This window comes from Heptranchias perlo, chromosome 15 (assembly GCF_035084215.1).
Source record: "Heptranchias perlo isolate sHepPer1 chromosome 15, sHepPer1.hap1, whole genome shotgun sequence".
Classification (NCBI taxonomy): domain Eukaryota; kingdom Metazoa; phylum Chordata; class Chondrichthyes; order Hexanchiformes; family Hexanchidae; genus Heptranchias; species Heptranchias perlo.
This window is the reverse complement of record NC_090339.1, coordinates 9,340,273-9,362,263: the sequence shown is the minus strand read 5'-3', so window position 1 is coordinate 9,362,263 and position 21,991 is coordinate 9,340,273. Positions and strand designations below refer to the sequence as shown.

Here is a 21,991-nt window from a genome sequence, read left to right as displayed (position 1 = left end):
CATTATTTTATGCATGATTGGATTTACACCAAGTTCTTTTTTAGGTGCTGATTGTTATGTATTAGTAACACTTCTTATGTCTGGACAGTGGCCATTTCCAATTCAGGCAATGTTGTGGGGAAAGTAGAAAGTAGAAGAAACATCATATCATGTAGAACCTGCCTTGTTGGTAGAGAGAGATGTATACTCTGGTTGACTGCCTTGGTTTTCCAGATACAATTAGGAATGTCCCATGGCATTGCTTAGGATAAAAGTTTTAAAATAAATAAAATAATTGAGTGAAGTAAAATTATGCCCCACATCCACCCTTTAAATGCATTATAAATCCGTGCCCTTCACATACACAAGTAAATCTGTGTGCTTTATTCACCATTTTACCAGATCAGTAAAGCTGTGCCCCTCACTCCCCTCCATTATGTAAATAAATACACCCGTGCCCCTAATCCATCTTGTTATGTAAATAAACCAGAGTCACCCATGTAGAGTGGTTATAGAAAACAATAAATGTGTGTCACCAGGGTGCTCTGCTCCTCATTATAGAATAATTAGAAACAGTAGAGCATCAGAAACATAAAGAATATATCAAATTATATATAAATATTGTGTAAAGTGTCAGCCGTGGCTCAGTGGTAAAACTCACCTCTGAATCAGAAGGTTGTAGGTTCAAGCCCCACTCCTAGATTGGAGTACAGAATCTAGACTGACACTTCCCTGCAGCACTGAGGGAGTACAGCACTGTCTGAGATGCCTCCTTTCAAATAAGATGTTAAATGTCCTCTCAAGTGGATGTAAAAGATCCCAAGGCACTATTTGAAGAAGAGCAAGGGAGCTCTCCCAGTGTTCTGCCCAATATTTATCCGTCAACTAACATCACTAAAAACAGATTAACTGCCCATTTATCTCATTGCTGTTTGTGGGATCTTGCACATTGGCTGCCACGTTTTCCCATATTTGGATCTATGGTTCCCAAAACTCTCCACCTGTGGGGTTTTCATCGCATCATGTTTAGGTCTGTTGTGGACTAATTGATACAGATTGAATGCTATGATTAGTCAAACAACTCCATTATCATCGTATCAGAATAGTAGAAGGCGAAATAGATGGACCTTGGTCTTTTTTTTGTCTAGCAATTCCAATGTTCCTATTACAACAGTGACTACACTTCAAAAGTACTTACTTGGCTGTGAAGCACTTTGGGATGTCCTAAGGTCATGAAAAGCTCAATAAAAAGTTATTTCTTTCAATCTATAATCATAATGATATTTGTATCTGTCATTTATGTCATGACAATCGGTCGATGCCAGTTGGTTAAAAGTTTCTGTTTCTTTCTCTTTTCTAATTGGTCATTTACTTTTACTTTAGTTATTCACTAATTGTATTATAATGAAAAAAATCTGTTCAATTTCAATTTCTCCCAAACTAAATTCTACCAAAAAAAAATTCTATCCAATCACATTCCAACAAAAGAAATCTTAGATGCAGCTGGCTTGACATCTTTCCACCCTCCTCTCCACTATATACTCCTGCAACAGTCCAGAACAAACTTAGGCCATTGAGATCCCACACTTTGCCTCTGAAGAATGCAAAAAATAATTTAAATAAATGTTGCAGGTGACCATTGGCTTGGAGGAACAGGAAATGATGTCAGTGAGTGACAAGATCCATATTGAAGCAAGACAAAACGGAACAGACACCATAGCAAAGGATTAAAATACAAATATATTTACCCCCTGCTCAAAAACCACTGAGGGCAGGGGTGGGAAGAGCAGGAAAATATATTTAAATATATAATTACCTACATCCAGATCAGGCCCCAAAAATGACCATTGAAAAATGCAGTGTAAAAAAAAATAAAGCAAATCATTGTACTGCTTAATGGAGATGACAGCAGTGATGATATACTGTTGTTCTTGCTCCTCAAGTAGTTGAGAATTGAAGTAAAGACTTTCTACTTCGCTTCAAACACTTATGTGTCATGTGTAGAGTTGACTTACAAGACATTACCCTCATAACCTCAATATGCAATTACAAAAACCACCTCCTTACTGTGCCAAATACAAGTTTGATTCTTCCTTCTCTTCCTCTTGGAGCTTGGCAGGGAAATTGGCTCTTGTCCCTGCTATACTTAAGAAAATCTTTGATCCACTGGGAACTGATCTAAGGTTGTCAGATCCCTTCATTTGAAATCCTTAATGTCCATTATTACTAAAGTGAAGCTTTTAACCTAATACCTGTACTGCATTTGAATGTGTCCCAGAGGCAAAAGACTAATGTTTCTGAACAAGTGCTAATGCACTACATCACCCAATATCTGTAACAACATCTGCTTTGCAGAGCAAGATTTGTCACATGGAATAATTTATCCTATCTTGCAATTTCCAATTGCAAAATGTAATCTTTATTTTCAGTAACTTCAATTAAACCTTCTCTCTACTGTGTGTTTTTTTAATTACCCATATTTTAAAGTTCCATTCCCATTTCTTGAAAAGTACCTTTTCTTCATAAATACAAGCCCAGGATGGCAGTAATTCATCGTAACATTAGGAACAGGATTCAGCCACTCGGGTCTGCTCCGCCATTCAATTAGATCATGGCTGATCTGCACCTGAATTCCAATATACTGCTTCAGCTCCATATTATCTAATAAAAAATCTATCTGTAAATTTGCACTTGCGTTTTTTGATAAATTTCAACCGGCACCAAAACAGTAATATCTGTGTCTAGAATCACTCTGAGTTTATGCCTTGATATAAAGTGCAATTCAATCTGTGCTAAAGCCCAAGTAAATGTTTCTATCACAGTGACTAATTTACAAGTTTTTAGATCAATCTTGATGCTTGCACATTCTCCTTCAACTTTAGCGCAGTACTTGAGAAACACAACCTGCACCAATAGTCATCTATTTATTGGTGAACATTGCCTTTCACTTGAAGGCTGGCCCTGCTCTACAGAGGGGATTGTAAAGGTGCAATGGAAGATACCCTTAAAGGTTACATCTGGTCCAGAGTATGGGCCTGACCTTCTCCATACGTCAACTTTTATGGCCTTTTTTTGGCTGCACCAACTGGATTGTAGATTGAGTTTTTAGTTCGATCAACCTCATCATTAGCAGTGAAATTGATGCTAGAGATTGTACAAAAAATAGAGGAGAATTAATTAAACCAAGGGAAACTAGATTAAGTATATTTTTAATTCTAAAAGCAGATGGAACAAGTTTGTGGAGTTAGAAACATGTCCTGTGGGAAACATGCAATGCAATAGGAATATCAAAGACATGTTGCAGATGTCGGGTGCAACGATGCTGGTCACTCCATAAGTGGTCTATGTGACTTATGTTCAGGAGCGTCACTCTACTGCCTAATATCTAGTTATACAGTAGCACAGCCCAGAGGTGTAACAGTAGGACAATATCGTATCGATTGCATGTGTCCTCACGTGCGCTTCTTCAATCTTTAATTAGGCGGATTGAAAAGACTTCAGTGCGACAAGGTCAAATACGAATCAATCAACTGCTTTATTTTGCAAACAGCGAGTGAATGTACAGAGTAACGGTTGTAATCAATTTTTGCCTTAATTCAACTAACTACAGAACCTTCCTCGAGCAAGAGAGATAATAAAAATACACCATATTATCCCTATTAATGGGCTCACTGAACTTCCTGTTCAGTTTTTCTGATTCTGACTGGTTCTGAGTTTGAGATGAACGAGTTTCCCCTTGCCAGGCTTCTTTCCCCGAACCTATCTGGCAGACTGCCCCCGATTTCCCAATTTTTCCTTTTCACTCATTGTGGAAAGAAAGATCAAAAATCCCGAAACGTGACACGTGGTTAAACCAAGAGATTGCTGAGAGATTAAAACAGCAGAACATAGAGTTACAGCAGAGAACGGCACAAGGAAACAGGAGGAGGAGTAGCAATAAGGGTAAGGGAGGATATTGCATTCACAAAAAGAAATAATGTCAATACCTTGCCTCAGCTGAGGCAAGATAATAGAGAAAAGAAGGTAATTATTGGTAATTGGTCTAAATCTCCTTGACAAGAGAGGCTAGACAGAAAGATTTTTTTTTTACAGATCAGGGAAGCCTGTAAAAAGCCAGACCTTAATCATATTTAACATGGTTTACCATGTATTTTCTGTTGTGTGTCCTGATAAGTATAATTCAATTCCCTTGGTCATGAGACTACCAATATTTCACATGTACTTTGCTGTCAACTGTAGGCTCAATAAATTAATTATTTTCGTTATAATTACATTATAGCATGATGGATTGATTTGTACAACATGCAGAACAAGTTTTTGCATATAAGTGTATGTTTTGTGATAAGATTGACTTTGCTTTATCAACAATTGACTGCCCTCATTACAATGAAGCACAAGTAATCACGTTTGATTGCGGAATTTTCAATGAGCGTTCACTGGCTGCCGTTACATCATGTTACTTCAGGGGGCAGTCCTAAGAGCCATGTCTTATTGAGGGACAAAATATTGGGCACTTAAATTCAAAAAATGAATCGATGTGTTAGGAAAGAGAAACAAAGTCAATTTTGGCACTTTGTGCTCTTGAATTATGAAAAGAAACTCTGAGAACTGAACTTGTATTCATTAGAGAAGAGGAATAAGAGGAGACATGATCCAGGTTTTTAAAATAGATGAATACAACCCTCTTAATTTAATGTTACTGTGAGTGAAAATCTAGAGGACAAGCTTCAAGTAAAGCTTGGAAGATATCTTCTTCCTCCCCCAATTTCCCCGACCTCCTCCTAGAGTAGTGGATATGAGTCTACTAGTTGAAGCACTTAAATGCTGTCTTTTAAACTCTGGTTAGGAAGAGGATTAAGGGCTATGAGAAGAAGTAATGATAGAGATAACTGAACGCTGATGAGAAAATGAAGGTTACTAAACTACTATTAGGGATGGGCAATAAATGCTGGCCTTGCCAGCAACGCCCACATCCCATGAACAAATAAACAAAACAGCTGGGACAATGAGCATATTGTGTGTGCAAAGGCAGCTGGTCTGCCTTGTATAAGGGAGGGTGTAAGGTTAGGTAGGTATCCCGGAATTTTGTTTTTGGTGGATAGGAGCATTTCTGCAGTCCTAACATCTGTAGTAGGGAAAATGCTAGAATCTATTATAAAGGATGTGATAACAGGACACTTGGAGGGCATTAATGGGATTGGACAAAGTGTAGCATGGGTTTATGAAAGGGAAATCATGCTTAACAAATCTACTGGAGTTTTTTTGAGGATGTAACTAGTAGAATAGATAGGGGAGAACTAGTGGATGTGGTGTATGTGGATGTGGTGTATTTGGATTTTCAGAAGGCTTTTGATAAGGTCCCACACAAGAGGTTAGTGTGCAAAATTAAAGTACATGGGATTGGGGGGAATAAACTGGCATGGATTGAAAATTGGTTGACAGACAGGAAACAGAGAGTAGGAATAAACGGGTCTTTTTCCAGGTGGCAGGCAGTGACTCGTGGGGTACGGCAGGGTTCAGTGCTTGGGCCCCAGCTACTCAGTGATTTGGATAAGGGAACTAAATGTAACATTTCCAAGTTTGTGGACGACACTAAGCTGGGGTGGAATGTGAGCTGTGAGGAGGATGCAAAGAGGCTCCAATGTGATTTAGACAATTAGGGTGAGTGGGCAAGAACATGGCAGATGCAGTATAATGTGGATAAATGTGAGGTTATCTACTTTGGTTGTGAAAACAGAAAGGCAGATTATTATCTGAATGGTGATAGATTGGGAAAAGGGGAGGTGATCTCATTGAAACATACAAAAATTGGCCGTGTGGTTGATAGTGAGGAGGAAAGCTGTAGACTGCAGGAAGATATCAATGGACTGGTCAGGTGGGCAGAAAAGTGGCAAATGGAATTCAATCCAGAGAAGTGTGAGATAATGCATTTGGGGAAGGCAAACAAGGCAAGGGAGTACACAGTAAATGGGAGGATACTGAAAGGTATAGAGAAAGTGAGGGACCTTGGAGTGCATGTTCACAGATTCCTGAAGGTAGCAGGACAGGTAGATAAAGTGGTTAAGAAGGCATATGGAATACTTTCCTTTATTAGCCGAGGCATAGAATATAAGAGCAGGGAGGTTATGTTGGAACTGTATAAAACACTGATTAGGCCACAGCTTGAGTATTGTGTACAGTTCTGGTCACCACATTAAAGGAAGGATCTAATTGCACTGGAGAGAGTACAGAGGAATGGAGAATTTTAGCTATGAGGAAAGATTGGATAGGCTGGGGTTGTTCTCTTTGGAACAGAGGAGGCTGAGGGGTGATTTAATTGAGGTGTACAAAATTATGAGGGGCCTAGATAGAGTGGATAGGGAGGGCCTATTTCCCTTAGTAGAGAGGTCAATAACCAGGGGGCACAGATTTAAAGTAATTGGTAGAAGGATTAGAGGGGAGCTGAGGAAAAAAAATTTCATCCAGAGGGTGGTGGGGGTCTGGAATTCACTACCTGAAAGGGTGGTAGAGGCAGAGACGCTCAACTTATCAAAAAAGTACCTGGATGTACATCTGAAGTGCTGTGACTTATAAGGCTATGGACCAAGTACTGGAAAGTGGGATTAGGCTGCGTGGCTCATTTTCGGCCGGCACGGACATGATGGGTTGAATGGCCTCCTTCTGTGCCGTAAATTTTCTATGATTCTATGAGACAGATGAGTGGCTTCTGAAAGCAGCAGCAATTTGACATGCATCATGTATAAGGATGAGATTTAAGTGAGAAGGGAACGAGGGGAAAATGGTTTAAAATCCCTGCAGAGCTAGTCCATCAGCCTCACCAGATACGACTCTCCTGACACGCCCCCTGCCCACGCTGCCAATGACCAGCTCTTCAAGTGTGGACAGCACGTAGATGTAGCGAGTAACGCTGGTAGTCCCACCTGTTTTATTTTAATTAATGACCTGCACAAATTTTAGGGTCTTCTTTGTGGCCAAATGTTCAGGCGCGTGCTCCGATCGCGTTGTCCATTTTGCGCACAAAAGCGTGCTCAAAGCAATTTCTACCCCATATTGTTATGTATTAATTGCGTTCAGATCGACTAGTGCATTCTGTGTAAACGCACACATTTATTATGTGGGCGCAGGCGCAAATAGCCACATGGGAATACAATGTTGAGGCGATAACGGAGATCTGGCTCAAAAAAGGGCAGGATTGGGCACTAAATATTCCTGGGTACAAGGTTTTCAGGAAAGAAAGAAGGGGGTAGCAGTATCGATTAAGGAGAATATTGCAGTACTGGAGAGAGAGGATGTCCTGAAGGGGTCAAGGACAGAATCTATTTGGTTGGAGTTAAGAAATAAAAGAGGTGCCATTACACTACTGGGTGTATTCTATAGGCTACCATCTAGTGGGAAAGATATAGAGGAGAAAATTTGCTGGGAAATTACAGAGAGGTGCAAAAGCTATAGAGTAGTGATAACGGGGGATTTCAACTATCCTAACATACAATGGGATAACAATAATAATATCAGGGGCAAGGAGGGGGAGGAATTTGAAATGTGTTCAGGATAACTTTCTTAATAAGAACGTTTCCGGCCCAACGAGGAAGCAGGCATTGCTGGACTTGGTTCTGGGGAATGAGACTGGCCAAGTGGAGCAAGTGTCAGTGGGGGAGCATTTAGGGAGCAGCGATCATAGTATCATAAGGTTTAGAATAGCTGTGGAAAAGGACACTGACCATTCTAAAGTGAAAATACTCAATTGGAGGAGGTCCAATTTCAATGGGATGAGAACAGATCTGGCCCGGGTAAATTGGAATCAAAGATTGGCAGGCAAAACTGTAATTGAACAGTGGGCGGCCTTTAAAGAGGAGATAGTTCGGGTACAGTCTAGGTACATTCCCACGAGGCAGAAAGGTAGGGCAACTAAAGCCAGAACTCCCTGGATGACAAAAGAGATAGTGAGAAGATGAAATGGATAAAAAGGGCATATGACCGAAGTCAGGTTGTTAACACAAGTAGAACCGGGCAGAATATAGAAGGTTGAGAAGCGAAGTGAAAAAGGAAATAAGAGGGGCAAAGAGAGAGTCTGAGAATAGACTGGTGGCCAATATAAAAGGGAATCCAAAAGTCTTCTACAGGTATGTAAACAGTAAACGGGTAGTAAGAGGAGGGGTTGGGCCGATTAGGGACCATAAAGGAGATCTACTCATGGAGGCAGAGGGGATGGCTGAGGTACCAAATGAGTACTTTGCATTTGTCTTTACTAAGGAAGAAGGTGCTACCAGAGTGTCAGTAAAGGAAGATATAGTTGAGATACTGGATGGGCGAAAAATTGATAAAGAAGAGGTACTTGAAAGGCTAGCTGTACTTAAAGTGGATAAGTCACCCGGTCCGGATGGGATGCATCCTCAGTTGCTGAGGGAAGTAAGGGTGGAATTGGCCATAATCTTCCAAACATCCATAGACATGGGGGTGATGCCAGAGGACTGGAGAATTGCAAATGTTACACCCTTGTTCAAAAAAGGGTGTAAGGATAAACCCAGCAACTATAGGCCAGTCAGTTTAACCACAGTGGTGGGGAAACGTTTAGAAACGATAATCCGGGACAGAATTAACAGTCACTTAGACAAGTGTGGATTGATTAGGGAAAGCCAGCACGGATTTGTTAAAGGCAAATCGTGTTTAACTAACCTGATAGAGTTTTTTGATGAGGTAACAGGGAGAGTAAATGAGGACAATGCAGTTGATGTGATGTATGTGGACTTTCAAAAGGCTTTTGATAAAGTGCCGCATGGTAGGCTTGTCATCAAGATTGCGGCCCATGGAATAAAGGGGGCAGTAGCAACATGGATACAGAATTGGCTAAGGGACAGGAAACAGAGAGTAGTGGTGAACGGTTGTTTTTTGGATTGGAGGGTAGTGTACAGTAGTGTTTCCTAGGGGTCGGTGCTGGGACCACTGCTTTTCTTGATATATATTAATGATTTGGACTTGGGTGTACAGGGCACAATTTCAAAATTTGCAGATGACACAAAACTTGGAAGGGTAGTAAACAGTGAGGAGCATAGTGATGGACTTCACGAGGATATAGACAGGTTGGTGGCATGGACGGACACATGGCAGATGAAATTTAACCCAGAAAAATGCGAAGTGATACATTTCGGTAGGGAGAACGAGGAGAGGCAATATAAACTAGAGGACACAATTCTAAAAAGGGTACAGGAAAATATAGATCTTGGGATATATGTGCACAAATCATTGAAGGTGGCAGGGCAGGTTGAGAAAGCAGTTAAAAAAGCATACAGGATCCTGGGCTTTCCAAATAGAGGCATAGAGTACAAAAGTATGGAAGTCATGATGAATCCAAATCCTATGATGAATACAAATCCAATCCGGCCAATTACCACCCCATCAGTCTACTCTCAATCATCAGCAACGCAAGGTGTCGTCGACAGTGCTATCGAGCGGCACTTACTCACCAATAACCTGCTCGCTGATGCTCAGTTTTGGTTCCGCCAGGACCACTCAGCTCCAGATCTCATTACAACCTTGGTCCAAACATGGACAAAAGAGCTGAATTCCAGAGGTGAGGTGAGAGTGACTGCCCTTGACATCTAGGCAGCATTTGACCGAGTGTGGCACCAAGGAGCCCTTGTAAAACTGAAGTCAATGGGAATCAGAGGGAAAACTCTCCAGTGGCTGGAGTCATACCTAGCACAAAGGAAGATGATAATGGTTGTTGGAGGCCAATCATCTCAGCCCCAGGACATTGCTGCAGGAGTTCCTCAGGGCAGTGTCCTAGGCCCAACTATCTTCAGCTGCTTCATCAATGACCTTCCCTCCATCATAAGGTCAGGAATGGGAATGTTCCCTGATGATTGCACATTGTTCAGTTCCATTCGCAACCCCTCAAATAATGAAGCAGTCAATGCTCGAATGCACCAAGACCTGGACAACATCCAGGCTTGGGCTGGTAAGTGACAAGTAACATTCGTGCCAGGCAATAACCATCTCCAACAAGAGAGAGTCTAACCACCTCCCCTTGACGTTTAGCGGCATTACCATCGCCAAATCCCCCACCATCAACATCCTGGAGGTCACCATTGACCAGAAACTTAACTGGACAAGCCACATAAATACTGTGGATACAAGAGCAGGTCAGAGGCTGGATATTCTGCGGCAAGTGATTCACCTCCTGACTCCCTAAAGCCTTTCCACCATCTACAAGGCACAAGTCAGGAGTGTGATGGAATACTCTCCACCTGCCTGGATGAACGCAGCTCCAACAACACTCCACGAGCTTGACACCATCCAGGACAAGGCAGCCCGCTTGATTGGCACCCCATCCATCACCCTAAACATTCACTCCCTTCACCACCGACGCACTGTGGCTGCAGTGTGTTGCATCTACAGGATGCACTGCAGCAACTCGCCAAGGCTTCTTCGACAGCACTCCCAAACCCATGACCTCTACCACCTAGAAGGACAAGGGCAGCAGGCACATGGGAACAACACCTGCATGTTCCCCTCCAAGTCACACACCATCCCGACTGGAAATATATCGCCGTTCCTTCATCGTCGCTGTGGTAGAACCTTCTCCACACGGACTGCAACAGTTCAAGAAGGCAGCTCACCACCACCTTCTCAAGGGCAATTAGGGATTTGCAATAAATGCTAGCCCTGCCAGCAGTGCCCACATCCCATGAACGAATAAAAAAATCTTTATAAAGCACTGGTTTGGCCACAACTGAAGTATTGTGTCCAGTTCTGGGCACCGCACTTTACGAACGATGTGAAGGCCTTAGAGAGGGTGCAGAAGAGGTTTACTGGAATGATTCCAGGGATGAGGGACTTTAATTACATGGATAGACTGGAGAAGCTGGGTTGTTCTCCTTGGAACAGAGACAGTTGCGAGGAGATCTGATAGAGGTATTCAAAATCATGAAGGGTCCAGACAGAGTACGTAGAGAGAAACTGTTCCCATTGATGGAAGGGTTAAGAACCAGAGGACATAGATATAAGGTGATTTGCAAATGAATCAAAGGTGACATGAGGAAATACTTTTTTACACAGCGAGTGGTTAGGATCTGGAATGCACTGCCGTAGGGGATGGTGGAGGCAGATTCAATCATGGCTTTCAAAAGGGAACTCAATAAGTACTTGAAAGGAAAAAATTTGCATGGCTACGGGGATAGTTTGGGGGAGTGGGACTCGCTGGATTGCTCTTGCAGAGAGCTGGTGTGGACTCGATGGGCCGAATGGCCTCTTTCCTTGCTGTAACCTTTCTATGATTCTATTAAAGGAAGGGATGAGCACTGTTGTATCACCAATCCCTCCTTTGCTCTACATCATGTAACAGTGCCAAGTGTTCAGGGTTAGGAATACCACATGCCACTTTTCTGATAATTTGCATCAACTCTTGCCTCAGAAAAACGCCCACTGCTGCATTTCTGTTACATTTTAATTAATTTAATTAAGAAAGCGCCACAATAAATAGGCTGATTTGAAAAATATGCAGACTATAGTCAGCCAACTGGTAGACATGCACCCAGCTGAATCTTTGTCAAATGTCAAGCAATTATGGAACAGACTTGTTAGATTAATTAAACTGGATTTTGGTCCAATAAAGACTTGAGAGTTCTTTTGCTCAGTGGAGATGTGCAGAGGAAGTTTTTAACATTTCAGTCAACCTCATAACAATCCTGTTTCTCTATAATAGGCTGATGAGTTCTGTCAAAGAATGTTGCAATCCGTGACAGTCTGCATAGCTCAATGTACCACAGTTACACTGGTTCTGAGGCCTTGCACTGCCTGCTTCGTGTAGCACTTGGTGAGTTTGTTCTCTGCGTAGCAGGGTCCAAGGGAGAGGCGAATATTTTTAACCAGAAGTTTATCAGTTTCACTGGAGGATTTTTGGGGTGAAGCTGATGCCTTTATCCAGAGCACATGTTTGTCAAGAATTGCGGACACAGTCAAATTGTAAAACAACGTTTTAGTGAAATTTCATGAGTGTGCTGTGTTATGAATTTTACAGGGTGACATATAATACTGTGATTGTCACTGGGCACGGGAAGAGGGGGCTGGTGGTGGTGGGGGTGTGGAGTGGGGAGGAGTACAGGAGAGGCAAGTATTCCCAGCGTTATCACTGCTTAACGTTGTCTTAATGAGAAAATGATTTTTTCTCAGAACAAGACCATCCGGGACACCCATTTGCCAATGCTGGAAGACCCTTTTACGGCTGCTTTTGTGCTGACCCTGCTTCAATTTGGATTTCAGGAGACCGGCATCCATGAGCTGGCTCCCAGCATTTCCAAATCCACTTCCCTTATGGCAGACTTGTAAACCCAGAAGAATCTGGATACACACGTCTGCCCCAGGAGCAGGAAGCCGGATTCAGCAGTGTAAACGGTCGGTTGAAGGGACTGCTCAGAGACTCCGGCCTCTCACAACCCGAATTAAAATAGCGACAATATAAACTCACCTCAAGAGAACTCCATCTCCAAGGGGCTAGAAACAGGGAGGTGTGGCAAATGATTGAAATGCTCATCGTCCCTGGCAAGCTCCTAAATTGTAAAATACAACATAGTGTAAGGCTGACTAGCAAGCTGTGACTCGGGTCACATGAGAAATACTGCTTATCCTTTCAACCATTTTTTAAGTCTTGGATATTCTCTTCATCTTTTGAGAGACACAGTACGGTACTATATAAATGGTAGCTCGCTCTCTTTTCTCTTTCTCTCTCGTTCTTTTCCCCTCTTTTTTTCTTTCTCTCTTTGTCTCTTTTTCTTTCTCGTCCTCTTTTTTTTTTAAAGTGCCTGAATCTGGCTGACTTGCAGTCAAACTCGTAGAAGAGTCGCCTCAATCACAGTGTTATGCCATATTGTGATATTCTGGGCCTGTAGTTGGAGGCTTCCTCAGCACAACCACCCTCTGTCCCCCCCACCAGCTCCCAGACCACCATGTGAGAGGAGAAAGCAGACCACCAACAGTGATCTATTTATAGACGAGCAGGGATAGTATACCCAACAAAGAGGGCAGAACCTCCTTGTCCCCATACCTACTGACCTCCAGAGGCCAAGCAGATTGCTTCAGTCCTTAAACCTATAGTGTTCTCCGTGCAATCCAAGAGCACAAACTCTTAAACACACAATGGCTTCATAAAACCTATGCTTCAAAAGACGATAAACAAACTTTTAACAAATGAGAAAAATCTTGTGTTTATCAGGTTATAAATGTTATGTTTAAAACTGTATGTAATTGGCTATCTGAGGAAGCAACATGGCTGGACAAAGAAATCAGAAAGCAAAAGCTTGGATTTAATTGGGTTATTTTGTGGCTTTTTATTTGGCTTTAGGGGGAAAATGAGCTCTCTGGTTGGTTGGTTGGTTTTGTCTGGGTTGCGGTTTCCTACCTGTCTGTACTTAACTGAATTTGAGCACGGTTAATTAAATGCATTAACACTATTTCAGCCAATCAAGTGTGTTGGACAATTTGCATGTGTGACACATTGAATGTGACAGGTGCATTCCCACATGTTTGCACAATTAATCAGCAGCTTTGATACAGATGGGAGCTCATAATCTGTTGTAAAGGAAAAACAATAAGAACAAATCGTGAAACAACCTTTCTAATATTACTAATGCATGGTTTCATTTGCATGTAACATTATGGACTACTGTGCCAATTTGAACTGCTGTCATCTTATACTGAGGAGCCTGTACTCTTGTTCATTCCTCAGCCGTGTATATTCCTAAGATTATCATCACTTTATCAGATCAACGTTTATCAAACTGAAAATTAGAATGTTGCGCCAACTGCCTGCATATTATCACCATCTTAATTTTCTTGCACAATGCGTTTGGGTGATGCATTATTCACATCTTTATGTGAAGCTTTCTTCACATCTTTATTTGACTTTATGTTAATCCTCTGGTGCAATATATAGATGCTGAAAAGGTCATTATTTTATGGTTATTTGTGTTTTTTGGATAGTAATGAAAGTTTTTACGATTGTATTTTTTGAAGTGCACAATTCTAAAACTTAGTTATCCAGTTAAAAAGATAAATAGTGCAGCAAATTCAGCATCAAGAAATTACGAACTGCTCCACTGATCAGGGACCTTTAGCGAGTGGAAGCATTGATTGGCATATGTCCCCGTGTGTTTCAGCCGCATGTTTCTTGTGGGGAAGGCTGCGCTTTGACACAGAGGGGAAAACGTGTGTTCTTTCAGCTAATAGTGAGCGTTGTGTTAGTCTGGCTCTCCCTCCAGTGGGCAGGCCCAGCAAGGTCTGAACTGGCTAGTCTGGAACTATGAAACCACTCACGGTCCTTAGTGGTCTCCTGTGCTGTCATCAAGAATGGCTGGATGTAGGGACAAGACCAGAGGAGCATAATCTCTCCAGCAGCCATCTGGTATGGAAGGGTGAAATTCATGGAGCTTGCATGAAGTGTGGTACATGCAGTGCATGATCCTCAGTTGACCTTCGTCCAGTTTGCCGCAGGTGGTAATATTTAGGATCTGACTCTATGGGCTCGATTTTCGAGTGAAGTAGCGGGTATGGGGGAGGGGGGCTCCAAAAATCATGGAAATCCCGAGCGGGTTCAGAACCCAGCTCCAACCCGCAGACTTCCAGGTTCTCCACTGACGCACCTGAGTGCGCGTGCGCCTACCGATTGCGGATGTCCCACTGGCAATTAAAGCCAGCGGGATGATAGTTAAGAGACTTATTTAGATACTCGAAGTATTTGAAGTACTTAATTTTGTCCACATTAAGGCACGGGTCCGATTTTTAAACATCCCCAGCGTGTTTCCTGTGCTGTGGGAAACACCATGTTCTACCAGACGTGTTTCAGCCAGCAGCCAGTGGGACATTCAAATGCTTGTTTGACAGATGGGGAGAAAAGGTGAGTTCTTGCTGCAGGGCGCTCAGTTCTTTCTCACAAATTTTTGGCTGGGAGACCTTTGTGTTTTCACTGAAAATTCTTACTTTCCACTCACAATTCTTCTGTTCACACATTTAACAACTCTTCGGACCCCATCAAACTCACACCATCAGGATGGTGCATTCAACATTACATCTGAGGACGAGCAACATCACCAGCCTCGCTAGGCACGGCGTGCACTTCCGCCACTTGTGCTACGCCACAGGCACCTGCACAAGAGCACACAGGGCAACAACAGAGAGAGCGACGTCACAGGAGGCACTACCCTCGCCGCAGGGTCTACAGACCGAGGCTCAGCTTTCTGGACCTCTCTGAGGAGCAGTGCATATGGAAGCTCAGACTGAGTCACCAGGTAGTCGCAGACATCTGCAGCCTCCTTCATGCCGAGCTGCTCCCGGCTGGGCTGAGCGGCACCTGTCACTGTCAAAGTAACCACTGCCCTCAACTTCTTCGCCTCCAGCCTCCGGATCATTCCAGGATGCCACAGGGGACATCGCCGTGGCCTCTCAGTCGTATGCTCGCAAATGCATAAGGCTGGTCACCGACGGCTTGTTTCGCAGGGCCTCACAGTACGTCAACTTCCCCATGGACGACCTCAGCCAGATGGAGAGGGCAGTGGGGTTCCATTCTGTGGCTGGCTTCCCATGGGTGCAGGATGCAATTGATTGCACCCCTATAGCAATACGAGCACCTCCACATGAGCCAGGACTGTTCATCAACAGAAAGGGGTATCACTCCATCAACACTCTGCTCGTTTGTGACCACTGCAAAAGATTCTTTCAGGTGTGCGCCACGATTCCTTCATTCTGGGGGAATCCAACATCCCGCCCCTCTTCCACGCACCGAACACCCTTAAGGGTTGGCTCCTCGGGGACAAGGGATAACCCCTTCACACTTGGCTCATGACACTTCTGAGGAACCACATCACCGAGTAACAGCGTCGATATAGCAACAGCCACATCACCACCAGGTCTACAATTGAGCATTCTATAGGGCTGCTCAAAATGCGATTTAGGCGCCTTGATCGTTCTGGGGGAACGATTCAATACGCACCAGACAGAGTGGAACACATTATAGTAGTGTGTTGTGCCCTGCACAACATGGCACAACAGAGAGGGATACCGCTTGAGAAGGCCCCATCCACATCTGCCACCCACATTGATGAGGAGGAGGAGGAGGATCCCGTGGGCAGAGCAGCGGCTCACCTGGCTGCTCGTGAGGCCAGGGAGTCACTGATATGTGAACGGTTCTCCTAACATCAGAAAGTGTGAAGAGTCCAGTCCTTGGACCACCTGGAAAGAACAGCGCCTACGCCAGCCGCCCACCCATCCCTGCACAAAACAGTCCTGCAACTCAACATACACCCACTGTAAAGTGACCCAGTGGGTGGCATCAAGTGTCGCCGTTTATGGTGAACCTCATGAAAGGGCCCTATCACAAAAGCCAGTCAAGAATGGGCAAGACGTGGCAGTCGTGGTGACAATCATAACATTTAATGTGACTTTAACAAAAAGCAAATATAAATTAAAAACATGACCATCTGTCAAACACCCTTGTGCATCCCCTTCGTGCTCACAAAACCTTTGCCTTTCTCTTACGACTACTTCTACGTGATGCATCCCCTGTGGCTGCAGCAGAGGCAGTGGCAGGTTGCTCATGTTCATGCCCTGACTGCTTAGATGCTTTCGGCCTATGCCCTATGGGTTTCGGAGCTCGTTAGGGCCCCTTCAAAGACTGCTCCACCTGCACCTGTGCAGGGGCAGACTCGGCCACCTGGAGAGGAGGCAGCATTACGGGTATTGGTTGAGAGGGAGGCAACGGGTGGGACATGGGAGCGCTTTGAGTGGCGTCCCCACTTCCATGTCCCCTTTTGCCATCATCCCTTCCCTGGGCCAGGCCCACATCACTCCTACCACCCTGCTGGACAACAGTTTGATGTGTGATGCCTTGTAAGGCCAATGCTTGTGTTTGTGTCTGCCTGTCTAAAGCGGCGGGATGTTGTTCACCCTGAGTCCGAATGACCGTTATTAGGGCCTGAACGGACTCATTTGTGAGCTGTGCTTGAAGCTGAACGGAGGGTAGCCTTCTCTCCATCACAGACGTTCCCACACTTACCTGTGCCAGTATTTCAGACAGTTGCTCACGTCCCTGGGACACTATCTCAGAGATTCCCTCCCTTATTTGTGCCACCATTCCACTCATGCAGGAGTTGGACGCCTCCATCCTGTGCACTATTGTGGAGAGTGCGCGAGAGTCGCAAATGTGCTGCTGTCCCTCGATCATTCTCCTTTTAAAGGATGGCCCCCGGGGTTCAGCATGTGCATCCAGCTGAGCAAAGCCTGGAGAGGAGTGCTTCCACGGACGTGGTCTCTCCACAGCTGCCCCTGCCACCAGTGTCTGCTCGTGCTCACTTGTGTGTGGTGATTCACCAGGTGCCAATCCAACTAACTCAGTACTAGGACCCACCGAGGTGTGTGTATCTGCGCTGGTGGATGGCTCACTAAGATGTGACGGTGCGCCTTCAGAGGTCGGCAGGTCCCCTGAGGAATCGCCCTCTGCTGTCACTGCGGTCGCTGAAGGCCCTGCAAGAGAACAGATGTGTCATGTTGCGATGAACATACTGAGACGTTGAAGATGACAAGCATTGTTAACATCAATTCATATTGTGTGTGATGAATGTTAATGTTGTGTCACCAGACGTTTGTGGGGTGCCAGTCTCGCCGTCCCCGACGGACAGGCACTCGAGGGTTCGGCTGAGCTCCAGTGCCTCCTGCTCCGCGTCTGTGAGGACCACCCCCCTCCAGTTCTCGCCCTCTCGTGTGCATTTTGCGCTCTTTTTTTCCTAGAAGGGGAGAAAGAACAGACGTGTGAGTGAGGGATGGTGAAGTAGCCAACTGATGAATGCGTTGGTTTGGGTGAGGCTGACTGTGAAAGGGGTGCATCAGAGGGTGAGTATGAGACAAAGCCATCACATTGGATGATGATTGGGGTGAGTGGTAGTGGTGGGGTGACTAATGGGGAGGTGAGGAAGTGCAGGTAAGTTGAGGATGAGCCTTAAGTGGGTGTGAGGAGTGATGTGCTAGAGTAGTCTTGGCAGTGCAGAATGAGCTGGGGGGGTGGTGGCGCTGATGTGCAACACGGTGTATAGGAGAATCAGTAAGTGTACTCACTTTTGCTGACCTAGTTAGGTCATTGAAACACTTCCTGCACTGGATCCAGGTGTGGAAGATGTTGCTGCTGCTTGTGATCTCCTCTGCCACCTCAAGCCGGGCCTTCTTGGTGGCAGAGGCAGGGCATTTCCTCCCGTCTGTGGGGTAAAACACTTCCCTCCTCCTCCTCCTCTCCTTTAACTGACAGCCTAGGTCTTGTTCCCAGATATCCCTCAGGCTTTCTGTTCTGACCTTGATTATGGAGGTGGGCATGGTGCACAGGATGGATTTGTGTCCACACGAAGCGTTTGGGGCAGGGAGGAGGAGTTCCAAGGGGGTTGGGTTACGCTGAAGTCTGCAATTGCAGAATTCTGGAGACCGTGCTTCACTAATGCTGCTACCTCCAGGTGAAGAATGGTTTTCAACATTTTATGGAGTAGAAACAGATAGGAGAACTATTCATAGGTGAGACACTGTTGGAGCAAGCAGCAGGCCCACCCAGGGAGTGCAAAGTTATCTAATGACAAAATGGCTGCCGCATCACTAAGGTGGCAGTGATGGGTGTTTCGACTGCAGTCTGGACTGGGACAACAATGGTGGCAACACCACTGTTTGCTACAGAGATGGCTGGGACCCAGGTAAGACTTCCAATTCTGGTCTACAATGGTTGGGGTGCAGGGGAATCGTGGCAGACAACCGTGACTAAGGGGCATTTTAAAGAGGATGAGTATTAAGCAGTACTCCCAAGCTGCGCACTGTGTCAATGTCGAACATATTATGATGCAAAAACGATAAGGTGCAAAACTATGTGACGAGAACAGACAAAACTGCAAGCAGGAGATCTGTAACATTATTTAAATCTGATGTATAATAAAGGAGGCGAACTGGTGATAAAGAATTGGACTAAAGAGTGATTGTTGAAGGTGTTGACCAGCAGGTAATTCTTTTGGGAGTGAGCAGCCACCCATGTTGTTCATCTGATTAGGGAAAAGAGGAGAAGAAAACTGTACCATCGTACGTCCTTTAATGACGTTTGAAGCTTTCATTTTGTAGTAATGTTCTGTGGCTGTGAAGGCAGCTCTTATGAACCTTGGCTATCTGTGAAATCAGTGGATTTAAGTGGAGCCAAGACTGTAGTCCCAATTGCTTATAACGGTGTTACCCTGCTGTTAACAGAAAGGCTGTGCCCATTTGAATCTTGGAACAGGTTTAAATGGAGCTAAGATCCTAATCCTAACTGCCTGCTTTCACACTAGGGGCTCAAGGGAACAGGGATTGTTGTGAATCTACTCTATCCCTTAAAGAAGCTAGACTGTTGTAGTTTGCAAAAAGAGAAGAGGCTCTCCATACAAGACTTAATGCGTTGCCTAGTGCCTGTTGGCCTCAGCCTGAGTGACAAGAAGGTGGTGGCCTGGGGTTTGCAAACACTGTACTGGGACTGTTCAACACTGTGAGATGAATAGAACTTGAATCAGCCAGTGTACAACACAAGGGCTATTTGTAAGGAACATTCTTCCACGTATATTAGCATTTGCCAGTCAATGTAGAAGGCACAATTATGTGTACAGAATTCAGGAAAGGGGGCCACAGTGCTCAGGGAGAGGTGCCTGGTGAGCCCCCCACGCTACTGTTGATGTTTTTGGGCTGCATTCTACATAATGTAGCTATCACTTTGGCTCATTCCCACTACCGCTGATGATTTTATTTTCCTCTTCTTCCTTCACAGGGCTCATTTCCCAGTTGTATTATTCACTATATCCCAACTTGCATGTATTAGTCTCATCTTCAAATGCACCTTTTCCCTTTGTATTACCACATAAGAGATAATTCACCATTCTCAATCATGGAAAAAAGCAACACTTGGGGATGGTGGGAGGGGAAGAATTTACAATTACAAGGCAGGAGATAGCTGATTAGGGTCAATGAAAATGGAGTTACATAGAAATTAAAGCATGGGAGCAGGCCATTTAGCTCAACCAATCCTTGTTGGTGTTTGTCCTCCACACGAGCAGTAGTTCTATTCCCATGTGCCCGTTCTGTTCCCGTATCCCTTTCCTTCAACTACCTATCCAACCTATTTTTAAATCTTGACATGGCCTTTGCTTCAAACACTAACTCTGGCAGTGCATTCCATAGTCTCACAACCCTCTGTGTGAAAAAGGTTTCACCTGCTCTGTCCAAAATTTCTTACATTTAATCTTAGGAACATAGGAACAGGAGTAGGCCGTTCAGCCCCTTGTGCCTGCTGGGCCATTTGATAAGATCGTGGCTGATCTGTGATCTCACTCCATATACCTGCCTTTGGCCCATATCTCTTAGCTTTTTGGCAACCAAAGGTATTATCTATCTCAGATTTAAATTTAGCAATTGAGCTAGTATCAATTGCGTTTGCGGAAGAGAGTTCCAAACTTCTACCACCCTTTGTGTGTAGAAATGTTTTCTAATCTCACTCCTGAAAGGTCTGGCTCTAATTTTTAGACTGTGCCGCCTACTCCTGAAATCCCCAACCAGCGGAAATAGTTTCTCTCTATCCACCCTATCTGTTCCCCTTAATATCTTATAAACTTCGATCAGATCACCCCTTAACCTTCGAAACTCCAGAGAATACAACCCCAATTTGTGTAATCTCTCCTTGTAACTTAACCCTTGAAGTCCGGGTATCATTCTAGTAAACCAACGCTGCACTCCCTCCAAGGCCAATATGTCCTTCCGAAGGTGCGGTGCCCAGAACTGCTCACAGTACTCCAGGTGCGGTCTAACCAGGGTTTTGTATAGCTGCAGCATAACTTCTGCCCCCTTGTACTCTAGTCCTCTAGATATAAAGGCCAGCATTCCATTTGCCTTATTGATTATTTTCTGCACCTGTTCATGACACTTCAATGATCTATGCACCTGAAACCTAGGTCCCTTTGGACATCCACTGTTTTTAACTTTTTACCATTTAGAAAGTACCCTGTTCTATCCTTTTTTGATCCAAAGTGGATGACCTCACATTTGTCTGCATTGAATTCCATTTGCCACTGTTTTGCCCATTCACCTAATCTATCAATATCGCTTTGTAGTTTTATGTTTTCATCTACACTGCTTACAATGCCACCAATCTTTGTGTCATCGGCAAACTTAGATATGAGACTTTCTATGCCTTCATCTAAGTCGTTAATAAATATTGTGAATAATTGAGGCCCCAAGACAGATCCCTGCGGGACTCCACTAGTCACATCCTGCCAATGTGAGTACCTACCCATTATGCCTACTCTCTGTCGCCTTTCACTCAGCCAACTTCCTAACCAAGTCCGTACTTTTCCCTCGATTCCATGGGCTTCTATCTTAGCTAACAATCTCTTATGTGGGACCTTATCAAATGCCTTCTGGAAGTCCATATAAATAACATTCATTGACGTTCCCCTGTCCACTACTTTAGTCACCTCTTCAAAAAATTCAATCAGGTTTGTCAGGCACGACCTACCTTTCACAAATCCATGCTGGCTCTCTCTGATTAACTGAAAATTCTCGAGGTGTTCAGTCACCCTATCCTTAATTATAGACTCCAGCATTTTCCCCACAACAGATGTTAGGCTAACTGGTCTATAATTCCCCGGTTTCCCTCTCTCTCCTTTCTTAAAAAGCAGAGTGACATGTGCAATTTTCCAATCTAGAGGGACAGATCCTGAATCTAGAGAACTTTGAAAGATTATAGTTAGGGCATCCGCAATGTGCTCACCTACTTCCTTTAAAACCCTGGGATGGAAACCATCTGGTCCTGGGGATTTGTCACTCTTTAGTGCTGTTATTTTCTTCATTACTGTTGCTTTACTTATGTTAATTTTATCGAGTCCCTGTCCCCGATTCAATATTAGTTTTCTTGGGATTTCCGGCATGCTATCCTCTTTTTCTACTGTAAATACTGACACAAAGTAATTGTTCAACATGTCCGCCA

General features: G+C 44.2%; 1 protein-coding gene across 9 annotated transcripts in view; it reads left to right on the top strand.

Moving 5' to 3' along the window:
* Positions 1 to 21,991, top strand: part of si:ch211-26b3.4 (connector enhancer of kinase suppressor of ras 2) — a 648,212-nt gene that overhangs the window by 89,293 nt on the left and 536,928 nt on the right. The gene's annotated exons all lie outside the window — the stretch shown is intronic.